The sequence below is a fragment of the Pelobates fuscus genome, chromosome 9 (genome assembly GCF_036172605.1).
Source record: "Pelobates fuscus isolate aPelFus1 chromosome 9, aPelFus1.pri, whole genome shotgun sequence".
Taxonomy (NCBI): Eukaryota; Metazoa; Chordata; class Amphibia; order Anura; family Pelobatidae; genus Pelobates; species Pelobates fuscus.
This window is the reverse complement of record NC_086325.1, coordinates 162,931,250-162,951,882: the sequence shown is the minus strand read 5'-3', so window position 1 is coordinate 162,951,882 and position 20,633 is coordinate 162,931,250.

Below are 20,633 nucleotides of genomic sequence, written 5' to 3'. Positions count from 1 at the left end.
GTCAATTTGTGTGTCAGTGTGTGTACCTATGTGTGTTTTGGTGTGTGTATCTGTGTGTCTGTTTATATGCATGTATGTCAGTGTGTATCTGTGTGTGTTGAAGTGTGTGTGTACATGTGCAAACACTACACACAAATACACCCCTGCATTCAAACGATAATACTACTGTACATACAGACACACCTCTGTATTAAAACCCCAGCATTATATATAAACACACCCCTGCATTGAAAGATCAACACTGCACACAAATACACCCCTACATTCACTCATACATACTCCATACAAAAACATACTTACACACACACACACACACACACACACAGACTGCTCAGTGATGAATACAGCCCTGCAAGGATGGGCAAATGGTAGATCCCCGGTTGGCAAAGCATTCTGGGAGTTGCCTGACAGATGGGGATCAACCTTTTAGCCACATTTGTGATGGGGGGGGTACCCAAAAAAATTCTTGCACCAGCTCCCTCTCTACGTTAGTTCCTCCACTGGATCTAACTCTTTCAACTTTCGGCACTCCAGATGGTGTGCACCACATTCCACATAATGCTGTTACAGCCATAATGCTAGCAAAGAATCATGGGAGATGTAGTTCACGATATCAGGAGATGTGAAGGTCGCATACCCCTAATCTAAGCCATTATCACAGCAGATAGACATTCAGAGTTCTCCAGGCTCAGTCAGCTTTGCAATTAGGGGCTTCACGTGACCTTTCAATCATAGGGGAATCCTGACAGCAGCATGTAAATCCTGGGCCGATAGGGGGGCGCAAGGATTTGTTTGGGAACCATTGAGTAAACTTCCGTGCACTGCCCATAAACACGAGGATTCTGCAGCTCTAACCAAGACACAAACACAGACAATCGGTGACTGTTCGAGATTTATAATTAAATGTCTAATGTGCAATTGTAAGTCTTATTTAAGAGCTTCCTGCAGGGAGTAACCCTCTCATTACCAGTGACCAGTATTAAAGTCTCTGGTCACTAGCAGGGCGATACCCAGAACGTATCATTATTGTAAACTGTCGTACAATGTGAATTCAATCATACTGACAGAAAAGGAATCGGCATCCGGCCATGATTATTATTCCTAAAATGCCAACACGTTCTGTAGCGCTGTACAAATTGTTCATAAGACTTACAGATAAGTGCAGCTCACAGATTTGACTTTTAGGAACAAGAGGCTGTGAGAATTTCACTCAAACAAGCTTTTAACCTAAAGCCATTAAAGTAATAATTATATCACAGAGACTAACGAGGCATAAAGACTGCTGGGGGCCTCATTTATAATGTAAATCAGTGATGGTTCATGGTAGCAGACTAGGTGTGTGTAAACTACATTTCCCATCATACCTTGCTCCGAATAAAGCAAGGTGAGCCCCCACTGGTCTATGTCCCATTAAATAGTAGAATAGTAGAGAGCCCGGGGGGGGGGACTGGGAAGTTTTGCGCTGACCGCCTGTCATTAACATCTGAATTGGTCTCGACAGCAGAGGGACCAAGTTCCGGGGGCCAGGAAAGCCTTGATTTTTGCAAACTGTTAGAAAAATGAGAGCTACCAAGTCAGACGTTTACTCAGTGCGACACGTAATTTTCCTTCCAATCACCTGACAGACCATGTCTTTCATCGGATGTGCAGAGGACTGAGGGGATGTACAGCATGATCACATAGCTGAATGCACTTATGTTCCACTTGTGAGTAGTGTCCGGGTATCTTCAAAGAACAAACAAAACAGCATAACCACTGCATTGCACTATAGTGGTTATAGTGCAATGAGTGCCCTAGTGCTCCCCACTGTAAGTAGGCAAACCATTTTAGAACCTCATACTGCAGTGGTTATGGTACTTAGAATGTTCCTTTAAGCCCATATGCAACTGCTTCATTGATGTTCAGCATATGGGCACAGACTATTATCCTATCACACCTTGTTTACAACTAACACGTTGTTAATGACATCAGCTGTTACACAAACACACTCATCCAAAAGCTCCACTCACCCCCACACCTCTCCTTTTATTGGGTGTGCCAAAATGAGAGGGAAAGCTTTCAAAACCTCTTTGTTATGAAATCATGAGTTGTAATGATACGATAAGCTGTAATGATATGATAAGCTGCAATAATATGATAAACTGTAATGATACAATAAGCTGTAATGATAAGAAACTGTAATGATACAATAAAATGTGATGATACAATAAGCTGTAATGATACGATAAGCTGCAATAATATGATAAGCTGTAATGATACAATAAACTGTAATGATAAGAAACTGTAATGATACAATACACTGTAATAATATGATAAACTGTAATGATACAATACACTGTAATAATATGATAAACGGTAATAATATGATAAACTGTAATGATACAATACACTGCAGTAATCCCATAATTTGTGATTATACAATACTCTGTAATGATACGATAAGCTGTACTGATACAATAAGATGTGATGATACAATAGACTGTAATGTCCGTGCTAGTTACAGTGTCTTGATAATGGGAATACAGATCAATGAAGGGGCTCACTGACCCCCCTCATCATAGCTTACAGGGACCCCCAGAATATTGTGTCACATCCAAGTCTAGTGATCTGCACCTGTATACACAAACTGGGCAAATATTATACAAACTACAAACCCAGACCCTTCCCTATAAAGCGCTCTCTCTATGACATTATACATAACAAGCTATTTTTAAATAATCCTGAAAGCAGCCCTATTTATTTTTGTCTGAGACAGCGCCTAGTAACCTGACACTACACGTATTCCATTGCAGCTCATTGTGCAATCCTGCTTTATGTTGATAAATAAACACACTTCGCACCGAACCCAAGTTCCACATTTAGCATTGCTTGGTGTCTGTCATCGCTGCTCTGCGTACCTCCTTCCTTATTTCCTTGACGTGCTTAGAATGTGTTTACCTGTCCGGCTTGCGTGTCTGCCAGAGCACACCTTTTTTTTTTGTTCACTAAGCAGTAAATTGTGATGCCAGTTTTGAAAATTGTAAAAAAAAGAAATATATTAGACCCGTTTTAGACCGAGCAGCTAAACTCAGATAATGGTTGATAAAGTTTCAGGCAGAAATACACAAGGTACTTAATTCCAAACGTAAAATGCCAAATTTCACAAATTAACACTGAATACAAAAAATGAGGCAAAAAAAAAGCCCCATTTGTGACTACGGCTTGGAAGTTTTCCAAATCAGCTACTGTTGCCTCAGTTTTGTCATTGAGATTTTATTCACAAAAATCTGGGTTTTCATCAATAACGCTGACAGGAGCTGAACACGTATTTACAATCTGATCATTTTGACCTAAAATTTACAATTTCTTTGCCAATTTCCACTATTTCAGTTTAATTTTTTTTAAGAAAACTCAGTTTAGTTACTTTTACCTAAAAATTGCATTTTAAATTCACAAATGTTTAAGAAACATCACCCAAAATGCACAGAACCTCATCTACAAACTATACTTTCTATAATGGAGGGTCAAACTGTCAGAACTCGCTGCAATAGGCCCCGTTACAGCTGTCACAAGGCCGACTGCTCCACAATTTCACTATTGTTGGACTTTCTCTTGACCTACTTAAAGATCTCCTCCTCTTTTCTGAGTCTTGAACCAGTTACAAAATAAACGTTTTGCAGTTTGAAAATCTGTAGCGAGTAAAAAAAATAATAAAAAAGTGGTCCGGATCATGTGTGAGTTAATGATTTCAGAACAATATAAGAAAAATGTTAGGTCCAACTGTTGTGAAAATATTTCAACAGCTACTCCAAACACCATGACCACTTCAGTAATTTAAAGTGATCATGGTGCCTGGAGGGTGTGAACACAGTGTTTTGCTATAATTATTATTATTATCGCCATTTATATAGCGCCAACAGATTCCATAGCGCTTTATAATATTATGAGACGGGGGATTTAACTATAAATAAGACAATTACAAGAAAACTTACAGGAACGATAGGTGGAAGAGGACCCTGCTCAAACTGGCTTACAGTCTATAGGAGGTGGGGTATAAAACACATTAGGACAGGAAATAGCAATCAAATAGATGGGAGTGAGGCAGAGCTGGAGGAGAGAGTAGAGTGCTGCCCTTTAGGAGAGAGCAAGAGACAGGTATGTGAGGGAAAGGTTACTCTGGGAGGCCATAAGCTTTCCTAAAGAGATGGGTTTTAAGGCACTTCTTAAACAATTGAAGTCTAGGGGAGAGCCTGATGGCGGTAGGCAGGCTATTCCATAGGAAGGGAGCTGCTCGTGAGAAGTTCTGCAAGCGTGAGTTGGCCGTACGGGTGCGAACAACGGACAGGAGAAGGTCACGGGCAGAGCGGAGAGATCAAGAAGGGACATACCTATGGATCTGTGAGGAGGTTAGAATTGTTCAGTAATAGGTGTGAATTAATACCTTGAATTGACTCCTAAAAGATACAGGCAGAGGAATGGCAGAGGGGTGAGGTGTGAGAGAACCGACTAGAGAGGAAAATCAGTCTGGCAGCAGCATTCATTACGGACTGTAGCGTTGCAGTACGGCTTTTGGGAAGACCAATCAGGAGAGGGTTACAATAATCCATGCGTGAAATTACTAGAGCATGGACAAGCTCCTTGGTAGCATCTTGTGTAAGAAAGGGGCGGATGCGGGCTATGTTTTTAAGATGGAATCTACAGGATTTGGCGACATACTGGTATGCTATGACATTCTGCACATACTAAGTTTAACCCCTTTGCTGCTGGAGGTGTATCTCTACTTCCGGCAGCATCATTGGGGTGTCATTATCGCCAGCACCAAACATGAGGTCCAGACTGGCCAATTCTCTACATATTTCTACGCACAGTTGAATTGCTTGAAATTCATGCTCTTAGCAAATGAATAGATCTGCAGATGCTAGTTGCAGCCAGCGGGGACCCAGGTAAGAGGACAAACCATTGCAAAGCAGTTTACCCCATTATCGGTAAACGGGTCAACTGTACTCCTAAAACCATTGTATTGTATTTGTTTTCCGTTAGATGTGTTGCCTGGTGTACAGCTCTGCTGGAGAAAATACTGTGCGAATGCACGTTTTCAGGATAACTTTTCTAGGTGACTAAGTGTGCGGGCATGAGTCCCAGGGATCATGGGGCAGCAACATTGTGGACATCGTTACCTAAATTTTGCCATTTGGATGTGAATTCACCAAAATTTGGAGTTTAGTAAATAAACCTTTAAAGGGTTATTCGCTAAAGTGAGAATTTAAAATAAATTTCAAATTTAATGCCAGAGTTGCCAAACTGAAAGCACAGCTGAATTTTTCCAGATCGGCTATTTCGACCTTAAATTTTAAATTAATTTTGAACTCTCACTATGGTAAATATTTTAATATTGAAATAAATTTCGAAGTGAAAGTCAAACTTCAAGTCAGCTATGTGTTCAGCCTGACTAATTTGGCATAAATTTTAAATTCATTATGAATCGCTAACAATTCACCCCCCTGTAAATAGATATGGTAATATCTAAAGCAAATGTTTTTCTGTGATTTATGGTTTAATGGTAAATTTTGCTTCTTATCATTTTTTGCTTGTTTAGAAATCCTGTTGCTTGGCTTGTGGGATAAGAAAGACTAGTTACGGTTGTAAGATGCTTTCTTTCCTTACTACTGTTATAATTGGCATTTATATGGCGCCAACACATTCCCCATCAATTTCTGAGAATCTCCATTTGTTCTTGATGTCTGTACATTCCTCCCGAATATGTCCTCTTCGTTTGGATTCTTGAGATTTTGACCTGAGGCTGAGGAAATAAGAAATATTCATAATATTTGGATTACGCTCGTGTCTAGCTTCTCTAATATGGAGACTGTGACTGTGTATAGAGCAATGAGACGGGTGCATGCTGTTATGGTACATAGCGAGCACATTGCACGTAGACACTCCATCTGCGACAGAAACTCTCTGGTACTTCTTGTAGTTATCCTCAGTATTAACAGCCTGCACGGTAAGACCCCACTCTGCTGAATAATTATCCCCAAATATGACACGGCCACAGATTTTGTAATTGGAAGTGTTATCTCTCACTAAATGTTACAGCGGATTTGGTGTGAACAATAAAATGGTGCCAAAATCAGACCAGGGTTTTTTAGGACCTCTACTTGGGGGCGGATTTGGACATATCACCAATCGCCCAGAATTCGGACCAATCACTATTTGTCTGAAACCGAAAGTCTAATGCTATACAGGAAATATGCGTGCGGGCTGTTAATCGTCTGATCCCCCCAATAGGTAACAAAGCAATAACAAGCCATAACCTCTTACACTAGACATAAGATCAGTGCGTTTCTATAATGATCTGATCCCTAGGGGTGTAGATTGGAATACAGGGCAACGTTCGTATCAGAGTTAGACATTAACGGACACAAGATCAATACAGAGCCTGGTTCGAGCTTGTACCGTTCCACCCAAACACACATTGCTCCTAGGTAGCGGTGACACATTGCTCCTAGGTAGCGGTGACACAGATTGCCCCTAGATAGCGGTGACACAGATTTCCCCTAGATAGCGGTGATACACATTGCTCCTAGATAGCGGTGACACACATTGCTCCTAGGTAGCGGTGACACACATAGCCCCTAGATAGCGGTGATACACATTGCCTCTAGATAGCGGTGACACACATTGCCCCTAGATAGCAGTGATACACATTGCTCCTAGATAGCGGTGACACACATAGCCCCTAGATAGCGGTGACACACATTGCCCCTAGATAGCGGTGACACACATTGCCCCTAGATAGCGGTGACACACATTGCTCCTAGATAGTGGTGACACACATTGCTCCTAGATAGCGGTGACACACATTGCCCCTAGATAGCGGTGACACAGATTGCTCCTAGATAGCGGTGACACACATTGCTAATAGATAGCGGTGACACATTGCTCCTAGGTAGCGGTGACACACATAGCCCCTAGATAGCGGTGACACACATTGCCCCTAGATAGCGGTGACACACATTGCCCCTAGATAGCGGTGAAACAGATTGCCCCTAGATAGCGGTGACACACATTGCTCCTAGATAGCGGTGACACACATAGCCCCTAGATAGCGGTGACACACATTGCTCCTAGATAGCGGTGACACACATTGCTCCTAGATAGCGGTGATACACATTGCCCCTAGATAGCGGTGACACACATTGCCCCTAGATAGCGGTGACACACATTGCTCCTAGATAGCGGTGACACACATAGCCCCTAGATAGCGGTGACACACATTGCTCCTAGATAGCGGTGACACACATAGCCCCTAGATAGCGGTGACACACATTGCTCCTAGATAGCGGTGACACACATTGCTCCTAGATAGCGGTGATACACATTGCCCCTAGATAGCGGTGACACACATTGCCCCTAGATAGCGGTGGCACACATTGCTCCTAGATAGCGGTGACACACATTGCCCCTAGATAGCGGTGACACACATTGCTCCTAGATAGCGGTGACACAGATTGCTCCTAGATAGCGGTGACACACATTGCCCCTAGATAGCGGTGACACACATTGCCCCTAGATAGCGGTGACACACATTGCTCCTAGATAGCGGTGACACACATTGCCCCTAGATAGCGGTGACACACATTGCCCCTAGATAGCGGTGACACACATTGCCCCTAGATAGCGGTGACACACATTGCTCCTAGATAGCGGTGACACACATTGCCCCTAGATAGCGGTGACACAGATTGCTCCTAGATAGCGGTGACACAGATTGCTCCTAGATAGCGGTGACACACATTGCCCCTAGATAGCGGTGACACACATTGCCCCTAGATAGCGGTGACACACATTGCTCCTAGATAGCGGTGACACACATTGCCCCTAGATAGCGGTGACACACATTGCCCCTAGATAGCGGTGACACACATTGCTCCTAGATAGTGGTGACACACATTGCCCCTAGATAGCGGTGACACACATTGCTCCTAGATAGTGGTGACACACATTGCTCCTAGATAGCGGTGACACACATTGCTCCTAGATAGCGGTGACACACATTGCCCCTAGATAGCGGTGACACACATTGCCCCTAGATAGCGGTGACACACATTGCTCCTAGATAGCGGTGACACACATTGCTCCTAGATAGCGGTGACACAGATTGCTCCTAGATAGCGGTGACACACATTGCTCCTAGATAGCGGTGACACGCATTGCCCCTAGATAGCGGTGACACACATTGCTCCTAGATAGCGGTGACACAGATTGCTCCTAGATAGCGGTGACACACATTGCCCCTAGATAGCGGTGACACACATTGCCCCTAGATAGCGGTGACACACATTGCTCCTAGATAGCGGTGACACACATTGCCCCTAGATAGCGGTGACACACATTGCCCCTAGATAGCGGTGACACACATTGCCCCTAGATAGCGGTGACACACATTGCTCCTAGATAGCGGTGACACACATTGCCCCTAGATAGTGGTGACACAGATTGCTCCTAGATAGCGGTGACACAGATTGCTCCTAGATAGCGGTGACACACATTGCCCCTAGATAGCGGTGACACACATTGCCCCTAGATAGCGGTGACACACATTGCTCCTAGATAGCGGTGACACACATTGCCCCTAGATAGCGGTGACACACATTGCCCCTAGATAGCGGTGACACACATTGCTCCTAGATAGTGGTGACACACATTGCCCCTAGATAGCGGTGACACACATTGCTCCTAGATAGTGGTGACACACATTGCTCCTAGATAGCGGTGACACACATTGCTCCTAGATAGCGGTGACACACATTGCCCCTAGATAGCGGTGACACACATTGCCCCTAGATAGCGGTGACACACATTGCTCCTAGATAGCGGTGACACACATTGCTCCTAGATAGCGGTGACACAGATTGCTCCTAGATAGCGGTGACACACATTGCTCCTAGATAGCGGTGACACGCATTGCCCCTAGATAGCGGTGACACACATTGCTCCTAGATAGCGGTGACACACATTGCCCCTAGATAGCGGTGACACACATTGCTCCTAGATAGCGGTGACACACATTGCCCCTAGATAGCGGTGACACAGATTGCTCCTAGATAGCGGTGACACACATTGCCCCTAGATAGCGGTGACACACATTGCCCCTAGATAGCGGTGACACACATTGCTCCTAGATAGTGGTGACACACATTGCTCCTAGATAGCGGTGACACACATTGCCCCTAGATAGCGGTGAAACAGATTGCTCCTAGATAGCGGTGACACATTGCTCCTAGGTAGCGGTGACACACATAGCCCCTAGATAGCGGTGAAACACATTGCCCCTAGATAGCGGTGACACAGATTGCTCCTAGATAGCGGTGACACACATAGCCCCTAGATAGCGGTGACACAGATTGCTCCTAGATAGCGGTGACACACATAGCCCCTAGATATCGGTGACACAGATTGCTCCTAGATAGCGGTGACACACATAGCCCCTAGATAGCGGTGACACACATTGCTCCTAGATAGCGGTGACACACATTGCTCCTAGATAGCGGTGACACACATTGCTCCTAGATAGCAGTGACACACATTGCCCCTAGATAGCGGTGACACACATTGCTCCTAGATAGCGGTGACACAGATTGCCCCTAGATAGCGGTGACACACATTGTTCCTAGATAGCAGTGACACACATTGCTCCTAGATAGCGGTGACACAGATTGCTCCTAGATAGCGGTGACACACATTGCTCCTAGATAGCGGTGACACAGATTGCCCCTAGATAGCGGTGACACATATTGCTCCTAGATAGCGGTGACACACATTGCTCCTAGATAGCGGTGACACACATTGCCCCTAGATAGCGGTGACACAGATTGCTCCTAGATAGCGGTGACACAGATTGCTCCTAGATAGCGGTGACACACATTGCTCCTAGATAGCGGTGACACACATTGCTCCTAGATAGCGGTGACACACATTGCTCCTAGATAGCGGTGATACACATTGCCCCTAGATAGCGGTGACACACATTGCCCCTAGATAGTGGTGACACACATTGCTCCTAGATAGCGGTGACACAGATTGCTCATAGATAGCGGTGATACACATTGCCCCTAGATACGGTGACACACATTGCTCCTAGATAGCGGTGACACACATTGCCCCTAGATAGCGGTGACACATATTGCTCCTAGATAGCGGTGACACACATTGCTCCTAGATAGCGGTGACACACATTGCCCCTAGATAGCGGTGACACACATTGCTCCTAGATAGCGGTGATACACATTGCCCCTAGATAGCGGTGACACACATTGCCCCTAGATAGTGGTGACACACATTGCCCCTAGATAGTGGTGACACACATTGCTCCTAGATAGCGGTGATAAACATTGCTCCTAGATAGCGGTGACACACATTGCTCCTAGATAGCGGTGATACACATTGCCCCTAGATAGCGGTGACACACATTGCCCCTAGATAGTGGTGACACACATTGCTCCTAGATAGCGGTGATACACATTGCTCCTAGATAGCGGTGACACACATTGCTCCTAGATAGCGGTGACACACATTGCCCCTAGATAGCGGTGACACACATTGCTCCTAGATAGCGGTGACACACATTGCTCCTAGATAGCGGTGACACACATTGCTCCTAGATAGCGGTGACACACATTGCTCCTAGATAGCGGTGATACACATTGCTCCTAGATAGCGGTGACAGACATTGCCCCTAGATAGCGGTGACACATATTGCTCCTAGATAGCGGTGACACACATTGCTCCTAGATAGCGGTGACACACATTGCTCCTAGATAGCGGTGACACACATTGCTCCTAGATAGCGGTGACACATATTGCTCCTAGATAGCGGTGACACACATTGCTCCTAGATAGCGGTGACACACATTGCCCCTAGATAGCGGTGACACATATTGCTCCTAGATAGCGGTGACACACATTGCTCCTAGATAGCGGTGACACACATTGCCCCTAGATAGCGGTGACACACATTGCTCCTAGATAGCGGTGACACACATTGCTCCTAGATAGCGGTGACACACATTGCTCCTAGATAGCGGTTACACACATTGCTCCTAGATAGCGGTGACACACATTGCTCCTAGATAGCGGTGACACACATTGCTCCTAGATAGCGGTGACACACATTGCTCCTAGATAGCGGTGATACACATTGCTCCTAGATAGCGGTGACACACATTGCCCCTAGATAGCGGTGACACATATTGCTCCTAGATAGCGGTGACACACATTGCTCCTAGATAGCGGTGACACACATTGCTCCTAGATAGCGGTGACACACATTGCTCCTAGATAGCGGTGACACATATTGCTCCTAGATAGCGGTGACACACATTGCTCCTAGATAGCGGTGACACACATTGCCCCTAGATAGCGGTGACACATATTGCTCCTAGATAGCGGTGACACACATTGCTCCTAGATAGCGGTGACACACATTGCCCCTAGATAGCGGTGACACACATTGCCCCTAGATAGCGGTGACACACATTGCTCCTAGATAGCGGTGACACACATTGCTCCTAGATAGCGGTGACACACATTGCTCCTAGATAGCGGTGACACATATTGCTCCTAGATAGCGGTGACACACATTGCTCCTAGATAGCGGTGACACACATTGCCCCTAGATAGCGGTGACACATATTGCTCCTAGATAGCGGTGACACACATTGCTCCTAGATAGCGGTGACACACATTGCTCCTAGATAGCGGTGACACACATTGCCCCTAGATAGCGGTGACACACATTGCTCCTAGATAGCGGTGACACACATTGCTCCTAGATAGCGGTGACACAGATTGCCCCTAGATAGCGGTGACACACATTGCCCCTAGATAGCGGTGACACAGATTGCTCCTAGATAGCGGTGACACAGATTGCTCCTAGATAGCGGTGACACACATTGCCCCTAGATAGCGGTGACACAGATTGCTCCTAGAAAGCGGTGACACACATTGCCCCTAGATAGCGGTGACACAGATTGCTCCTAGATAGCGGTGACACACATTGCTGCTAGATAGCGGTGACACACATTGCTCCTAGATAGCGGTGACACAGATTGCCCCTAGATAGCGGTGACACACATTGCTCCTAGATAGCGGTGACACACATTGCTCCTAGATAGCGGTGACACAGATTGCTCCTAGATAGCGGTGACACACATTGCCCCTAGATAGCGGTGACACACATTGCCCCTAGATAGCGGTGACACACATTGCTCCTAGATAGCGGTGACACACATTGCTCCTAGATAGCGGTGACACAGATTGCTCCTAGATAGCGGTGACACAGATTGCTCCTAGATAGCAGTGACACACATTGCCCCTAGATAGCGGTGACACACATTGCCCCTAGATAGCGGTGACACACATTGCTCCTAGATAGTGGTGACACACATTGCTCCTAGATAGCGGTGACACACATTGCCCCTAGATAGCGGTGACACAGATTGCTCCTAGATAGCGGTGACACACATTGCTAATAGATAGCGGTGACACATTGCTCCTAGGTAGCGGTGACACACATAGCCCCTAGATAGCGGTGAAACAGATTGCCCCTAGATAGCGGTGACACACATTGCTCCTAGATAGCGGTGACACACATAGCCCCTAGATAGCGGTGACACACATTGCTCCTAGATAGCGGTGACACACATTGCTCCTAGATAGCGGTGACACACATTGCCCCTAGATAGCGGTGACACACATTGCTCCTAGATAGCGGTGACACAGATTGCCCCTAGATAGCGGTGACACACATTGCTCCTAGATAGCGGTGACACAGATTGCTCCTAGATAGCGGTGACACACATTGCTCCTAGATAGCGGTGACACAGATTGCTCCTAGATAGCGGTGACACACATTGCTCCTAGATAGCGGTGACACACATTGCCCCTAGATAGCGGTGACACATATTGCTCCTAGATAGCGGTGACACACATTGCTCCTAGATAGCGGTGACACACATTGCTCCTAGATAGCGGTGACACAGATTGCTCCTAGATAGCGGTGACACACATTGCTCCTAGATAGCGGTGACACACATTGCTCCTAGATAGCGGTGACACACATTGCCCCTAGATAGCGGTGACACAGATTGCTCCTAGATAGCGGTGACACACATTGCTAATAGATAGCGGTGACACATTGCTCCTAGGTAGCGGTGACACACATAGCCCCTAGATAGCGGTGAAACAGATTGCCCCTAGATAGCGGTGACACACATTGCTCCTAGATAGCGGTGACACACATAGCCCCTAGATAGCGGTGACACACATTGCTCCTAGATAGCGGTGACACACATTGCTCCTAGATAGCGGTGACACACATTGCCCCTAGATAGCGGTGACACACATTGCTCCTAGATAGCGGTGACACAGATTGCCCCTAGATAGCGGTGACACACATTGCTCCTAGATAGCGGTGACACAGATTGCTCCAAGATAGCGGTGACACACATTGCTCCTAGATAGCGGTGACACAGATTGCTCCTAGATAGCGGTGACACACATTGCTCCTAGATAGCGGTGACACACATTGCCCCTAGATAGCGGTGACACATATTGCTCCTAGATAGCGGTGACACACATTGCTCCTAGATAGCGGTGACACACATTGCTCCTAGATAGCGGTGACACAGATTGCTCCTAGATAGCGGTGACACACATTGCTCCTAGATAGCGGTGACACACATTGCTCCTAGATAGCGGTGACACACATTGCTCCTAGATAGCGGTGACACAGATTGCTCATAGATAGCGGTGATACACATTGCCCCTAGATAGCGGTGACACACATTGCTCCTAGATAGCGGTGACACACATTGCTCCTAGATAGCGGTGACACACATTGCCCCTAGATAGCGGTGACACATATTGCTCCTAGATAGCGGTGACACACATTGCTCCTAGATAGCGGTGACACACATTGCTCCTAGATAGCGGTGACACACATTGCCCCTAGATAGCGGTGACACACATTGCTCCTAGATAGCGGTGACACACATTGCCCCTAGATAGTGGTGACACACATTGCCCCTAGATAGTGGTGACACACATTGCTCCTAGATAGCGGTGATACACATTGCTCCTAGATAGCGGTGACACACATTGCTCCTAGATAGCGGTGATACACATTGCCCCTATATAGCGGTGACACACATTGCCCCTAGATAGTGGTGACACACATTGCTCCTAGATAGCGGTGATACACATTGCTCCTAGATAGCGGTGACACACATTGCTCCTAGATAGCGGTGACACACATTGCCCCTAGATAGCGGTGACACACATTGCTCCTAGATAGCGGTGACACAGATTGCTCCTAGATAGCGGTGACACACATTGCTCCTAGATAGCGGTGACACACATTGCTCCTAGATAGCGGTGACACACATTGCTCCTAGATAGCGGTGACACACATTGCTCCTAGATAGCGGTGACACACATTGCTCCTAGATAGCGGTGATACACATTGCTCCTAGATAGCGGTGACACACATTGCCCCTAGATAGCGGTGGCACATATTGCTCCTAGATAGCGGTGACACACATTGCTCCTAGATAGCGGTGACACACATTGCTCCTAGATAGCGGTGACACACATTGCTCCTAGATAGCGGTGACACACATTGCTCCTAGATAGCGGTGACACATATTGCTCCTAGATAGCGGTGACACACATTGCTCCTAGATAGCGGTGACACACATTGCCCCTAGATAGCGGTGACACACATAGCCCCTAGATAGCGGTGACACACATTGCTCCTAGATAGCGGTGACACACATTGCTCCTAGATAGCGGTGACACACATTGCTCCTAGATAGCGGTGATACACATTGCTCCTAGATAGCGGTGACACACATTGCCCCTAGATAGCGGTGACACATATTGCTCCTAGATAGCGGTGACACACATTGCTCCTAGATAGCGGTGACACACATTGCCCCTAGATAGCGGTGACATACATTGCTCCTAGATAGCGGTGACACACATTGCTCCTAGATAGCGGTGAAACATATTGCTCCTAGATAGCGGTGACACACATTGCTCCTAGATAGCGGTGACACATATTGCCCCTAGATAGCGGTGACACACATAGCCCCTAGATAGCGGTGACACACATTGCCCCTAGATAGCGGTGACACACATTGCTCCTAGATAGCGGTGACACACATTGCTCCTAGATAGCGGTGACACACATTGCTCCTAGATAGCGGTGACACATATTGCTCCTAGATAGCGGTGACACACATTGCTCCTAGATAGCGGTGACACACATTGCCCCTAGATAGCGGTGACACACATTGCTCCTAGATAGCGGTGACACACATAGCCCCTAGATAGCGGTGACACATATTGCTCCTAGATAGCGGTGACACACATTGCTCCTAGATAGCGGTGACACACATTGCCCCTAGATAGCGGTGACACACATTGCTCCTAGATAGCGGTGACACACATTGCTCCTAGATAGCGGTGACACACATTGCCCCTAGATAGCGGTGACACACATTGCTCCTAGATAGCGGTGACACACATTGCTCCTAGATAGCGGTGACACACATTGCTCCTAGATAGCGGTGACACACATTGCCCCTAGATAGCGGTGACACACATTGCTCCTAGATAGCGGTGACACACATTGCTCCTAGATAGCGGTGACACACATTGCTCCTAGATAGCGGTGACACACATTGCTCCTAGATAGCGGTGACACATATTGCTCCTAGATAGCGGTGACACACATTGCTCCTAGATAGCGGTGACACACATTGCCCCTAGATAGCGGTGACACATATTGCTCCTAGATAGCGGTGACACACATTGCTCCTAGATAGCGGTGACACACATTGCCCCTAGATAGCGGTGACACACATTGCCCCTAGATAGCGGTGACACACATTGCCCCTAGATAGCGGTGACACAGATTGCTCCTAGATAGCGTTGACACAGATTGCTCCTAGATTGCGGTGACACACATTGCCCCTAGATAGCGGTGACACAGATTGCTCCTAGAAAGCGGTGACACACATTGCCCCTAGATAGCGGTGACACACATTGCTGCTAGATAGTGGTGACACAGATTGCTCCTAGATAGCGGTGACACACATTGCTCCTAGATAGCGGTGACACACATTGCCCCTAGATAGCGGTGACACACATTGCTCCTAGATAGCGGTGACACACATTGCCCCTAGATAGCGGTGACACACATTGCTCCTAGATAGCGGTGACACACATTGCCCCTAGATAGCGGTGACACACATTGCTCCTAGATAGCGGTGACACACATTGCTCCTAGATAGCGGTGACACACATTGCTCCTAGATAGCGGTGACACACATTGCTCCTAGATAGCGGTGACACATATTGCCCCTAGATAGCGGTGACACACATTGCTCCTAGATAGCGGTGACACACATTGCCCCTAGATAGCGGTGACACAGATTGCTCCTAGATAGCGGTGACACAGATTGCTCCTAGATAGCGGTGACACATATTGCTCCTAGATAGCGGTGACACACATTGCCCCTAGATAGCGGTGACACACATTGCTCCTAGATAGCGGTGACACACATTGCTCCTAGATAGCGGTGACACACATTGCCCCTAGATAGCGGTGACACACATTGCCCCTAGATAGCGGTGACACAGATTGCTCCTAGATAGCGTTGACACAGATTGCTCCTAGATAGCGGTGACACACATTGCCCCTAGATAGCGTTGACACAGATTGCTCCTAGAAAGCGGTGACACACATTGCCCCTAGATAGCGGTGACACACATTGCTGCTAGATAGTGTTGACACAGATTGCTCCTAGATAGCGGTGACACACATTGCTCCTAGATAGCGGTGACACACATTGCCCCTAGATAGCGGTGACACACATTGCTCCTAGATAGCGGTGACACACATTGCCCCTAGATAGCGGTGACACACATTGCTCCTAGATAGCGGTGACACACATTGCTCCTAGATAGCGGTGACACACATTGCTCCTAGATAGCGGTGACACACATTGCTCCTAGATAGCGGTGACACACATTGCTCCTAGATAGCGGTGACACATATTGCCCCTAGATAGCGGTGACACACATTGCTCCTAGATAGCGGTGACACACATTGCCCCTAGATAGCGGTGACACAGATTGCTCCTAGATAGCGGTGACACAGATTGCTCCTAGATAGCGGTGACACATATTGCTCCTAGATAGCGGTGACACACATTGCTCCTAGATAGCGGTGACACACATTGCCCCTAGATAGCGGTGACACACATTGCTCCTAGATAGCGGTGACACACATTGCTCCTAGATAGCGGTGACACACATTGCCCCTAGATAGCGGTGACACACATTGCTCCTAGATAGCGGTGACACATATTGCTCCTAGATAGCGGTGACACACATTTCCCCTAGATAGTGGTGACACACATTGCTCCTAGATAGCGGTGACACATATTGCCCCTAGATAGCGGTGACACACATTGCTCCTAGATAGCGGTGACACACATTGCTCCTAGATAGCGGTGACACACATTGCTCCTAGATAGCGGTGACACACATTGCCCCTAGATAGCGGTGACACACATTGCTCCTAGATAGCGGTGACACATATTGCTCCTAGATAGCGGTGACACACATTGCCCCTAGATAGCGGTGACACACATTGCTCCTAGATAGCGGTGACACATATTGCCCCTAGATAGCGGTGACACACATTGCTCCTAGATAGCGGTGACACACATTGCTCCTTGATAGCGGTGACACACATAGCCCCTAGATAGCGGTGACACAGATTGCTCCTAGATAGCGGTGACACACATTGCCCCTAGATAGCGGTGACACACATTGCCCCTAGATAGCGGTGACACACATTGCCCCTAGATAGCGGTGACACAGATTGCTCCTAGATAGCGCTGACACAGCCAGGGGTATTACTAGGTTCCAGAAACACCAGGGGCTTCAGCCCAGGGGAAAACTCCCTGAGTCCCCCTGAGGTAGTTTGGCAAAGCACTATACTACTGATATAAAATTTTAAATAAAAATCCACTACTATCCCCCCCCCACCCCCAACTGTAAAGATCTAGGATTAAAACGTCAAACGCCCTTCTGCTCCCAAGTCCCCTCCCCAGCAACGTCTGTGTACAAAACCCTAGTATTAACGTACAGCAAAACCTTACTGAGATTTTTCATCTATCTATGAGTGATTGTGCGGAGCCCATGCTATCATTAAACATAATGTTACACCTAACCCCCTCCTACTCCCTACACACAGCAATCATGTCCTGAGCATCCAGCGGTGAGATTGGTGAATAGACAGGGGTACCTACTGTCACCCCCTTACTTGGTAAAAATTGGTGCTTGGGCCCTGTACCGTTGGAGAGCTAGTCGGTGGAGATCTTTTGACGGCTGCATTCTCATGGATGGAACCCCCAGATTTTTATATTTAATCATTGACTGGAGTAATCACTCAGGCTAGTTCTGTATATCCCATAGACCCCTGGCAATACTGGTTTATGAGATATCAAGCTGTGATAGGGTTCGCATAGCTGCTGAACAGAAATCCATACATGCTGAATACATGCCATGTATGAACACACTGTACAAGATCTTGTATGGGTGATACAGACTCCATACTTGTCCAATTAATCCAAAGATTAGGGCTTTAATGTCACAAGTTGTCATAGTGACACAGTAACTTCACAGAATTAATAAGAGTGCTATTACCACTGATTGTACAATGCAGCACTCATAATGATGGGATAATAAACTACACTGCTCTAATACAAACACAGCACTATTATCCCATGACTATTACATCACTTTCTCTACTTACAATACTGAAATCAACATTTCTGATGTGAACCAGATGCTGGGATTTTGCAATTCTCTACGTCACTAATGAACCAAGGAGACAGGATTAATTACCTCCATTCTCCACACAAGGAGCTGAGGTGGTTATGGTTTTTGCAGAGTCCCTTTAATTCTGAGTATAATATACTTTTCCTCAGATCTCTGGATTCTGTGTTGTTTGTCACCTGCCGTTGTACACACACACACACACACAGCTTTACATCGTAATGTAGGGGTGTGTCAACTTTTACCAATCTTTTGTCACTTATATTGAACATTCTGAGACCTGCAGGAGTGATTGTACTGAATCCACCTGCCTCAATGCGGATGACATTAACACACAGATTGTCTAAGATCCTTTCCAGTCACTGTGATCACCACACCCTGCACAAAGCTTTGTTATTATGTTAAAGGGAATATTTAGCACATCTTACTGTAGGCCCCGGTGACGTTAACCTGGGGTGGTCCAGTTTCATGTTAAAATCTTTTGTTTAACTGATCTGTAATTCGAATCATGAATATATTCACAGACATTTAGGAGCGAATACTGAATTCCCCACTGATCCCTAAGCATTGCTTAATAAATCTTAAAGGAACCGTTAACATAAAAATAAATCAATTTAAATTTAACATTAGAGTATTTTTATTTTATTTTTTTACGTAAGAGGACCTTCATTAAGATCCCTTAGATCATCCCTCAGAGCAGGGATAGGGAACCTTTAGCACTCCAGATGTTGTGGACTATATCCCCCATAATGCTCTTACACCCATAATGCTGGCAAAGCATCATGGGAGGTGTAGTCAAAAACATCTGGAGTGCCGAAGGTTGCCTATGCCTGCCTTAGAGTGGTCATATTTTCACTGCTAATGAGTTACAATTACAATTTTTTTTATATAGCACCACCATATTCCTCAGCGCTGTACAAATGATAAACCAAGACAAACAATTCTGACAAAACAAGTTTTAACATTACAGGCCGTACTGTTACGAGGAGTGAGGTCTTAGAACATCTGTTCCTGAGTCTACAACTACTTTTACATGTCATTTATCGGGGGTGATCTAAGCAGCAGATTCTCATTTTCTGATCACCTACACATCGGAGGCAATCTGTCTCATATGATGGATGTCCTTATATGTAATATGTGTATCATTGCAGTAATGCCCTGGTTTCTACGGGTTTGTTAATTAAGCTCCATATTATAGTAAACTGGAAATCAAATAAGAAAACGAAGGCTTTAACTAGGCCATTTTTTTAGATCCGCTGTTTTTTGCGTTTAATAACGCAGAGATAGATGGGTTTATGTTTTTCTTAAAACAACATTTTAGGATCTCAGTTGTTTAAAGAGTAAAAAGAAAATGATTTAAAAAGGCTCAGGATAGACGTAGCGCTGTTAATATGATCAGAATGATGACGTAGACTGCGATAGGGTTTAGTTAAAACCTGCAACCTTATAATTTAATCGTTCCTTTATGCCATCAGCGTAAGAACTGTATGGGGTAAGTAGATGCTTGATCTAAGAATGTTTGTGTCCCCTCCTGGTTCTATCCAAAAACCAGAGGTTTGGGTCAGAGGGTCGGGTCTATTCTCACTCAGAGGTCCGGGTCTGTTCTCACTCAGAGGTCCGGGTCTGTTCTTACTCAGAGGTTCGGGTCTGTTGTCACTCAGAGGTTCGGGTCTGTTCTCACTCAGAGGTTCGGGTCTGTTCTCAAACAGAGGTCCGGGTCTGTTGTCACTCAGAGGTCC